Source organism: Arachis ipaensis, chromosome B9 (genome assembly GCF_059453495.1).
Source record: "Arachis ipaensis isolate K30076 ecotype BB chromosome B9, ASM5945349v1, whole genome shotgun sequence".
In the NCBI taxonomy this organism is placed as follows: Eukaryota; Viridiplantae; Streptophyta; class Magnoliopsida; order Fabales; family Fabaceae; genus Arachis; species Arachis ipaensis.
In genome coordinates this window covers 29,960,669-29,961,722 of record NC_142444.1, presented here as the reverse complement: position 1 = coordinate 29,961,722, position 1,054 = coordinate 29,960,669, and the positions used below count along the sequence as shown (strand labels likewise).

The 1,054-nt window shown below is 40.4% G+C and overlaps 1 non-coding gene across 1 annotated transcript; it reads left to right on the top strand.

Annotated features, from left to right (window-relative positions):
• The first annotated feature begins 246 nt into the window (after nucleotides 1–246).
• LOC148544149 (small nucleolar RNA R71) lies at nucleotides 247–353 on the top strand. Its single transcript, XR_015900935.1, has one exon. It is a non-coding gene; the product is annotated as a small nucleolar RNA R71 (small nucleolar RNA).
• The last annotated feature ends 701 nt before the right edge of the window (nucleotides 354–1,054 follow it).

The window sequence follows — 1,054 nt, the reverse complement described above, 5'->3', positions numbered from 1 at the left end:
TTCTGAGCAAGAATAGCATTAAAAGCTTCTACTTCCATAACACCCTTCTTCTGAGGAGTCTTAGAGTTCACAGGATTCCTGTTAGATGAGTATAAGTATTGGTTGCTAGCAACCAATTCAATAAGCTCAATAGTCTCCTCCGGTGTCTTCTTCTTGTGCAGTGAACCACCTGCAGAATTATCTAAGCACATCTTGGACATTTCACCCAAACCTTCATAGAAGATATCTAGTTGGGTCCATTGGGAGAACATGTCCGGAGGACATTGCCTAGTCAATAGCTTGTACCTCTCCCAAGCTTCATAAAGAGTTTCACCATCCTTCTGTCTGAAGGTCTGAACCTCCACCCTAAGCTTAGTCAGCTTCTTTGGTGGGAAAAATTTAGTGAGAAACTCAGTAACAACCTTGTCCCAAGTATCCAAACTCTCCTTGGATTGGGAATCTAGCCATAGCTTTGCTCCATCCCTCAGAGCAAACGGGAAGAGCATGAGTTTGTACACCTCTGGGTTCACTCTATTTGTCTTCACAGTATCACAAATCTGTAAAAAGTTAGAAATAAATTGATTTGGGTCTTCTTGGGGAAGACCATAATACTGGCAGTTTTGTTGCACCAGGGTGACCAATTGTGGCTTCAACTCAAAGTTGTTCGCAGCTATTGGAGGCACCACAATGCTTTTTCCATAAAGATATGCAGTAGGAGCAAAGTAAGAGCCAAGCACTCTCCTTTGTTGCTCATTCCCATTCGGATTAGCCATGTTGGCATTAGCAGCATTATTAGGATCCATAGTGGATTCTGCAGCCTTGCAAAGTCTTGCTTGTTGCAAACGTCGCCTAAAAGTCCTTTCAGGTTTAGGATCAAAGTCTAAGAGAGGTTTCTTGTCTCTGTTCCTGCGCATAAACAGACAGAAGACAATAAAAGATGGGATTCTCTACGTCAGAGTGTAGAGAACTCCCAGTGAGGTAACCTGTGTAAAGAAATAAAATAAAAACACTAAATAATTAAAGCAAAAAGTTCGAAAATTATAAATAAAATTAAAGTGAAAATTTCAATTTTTTA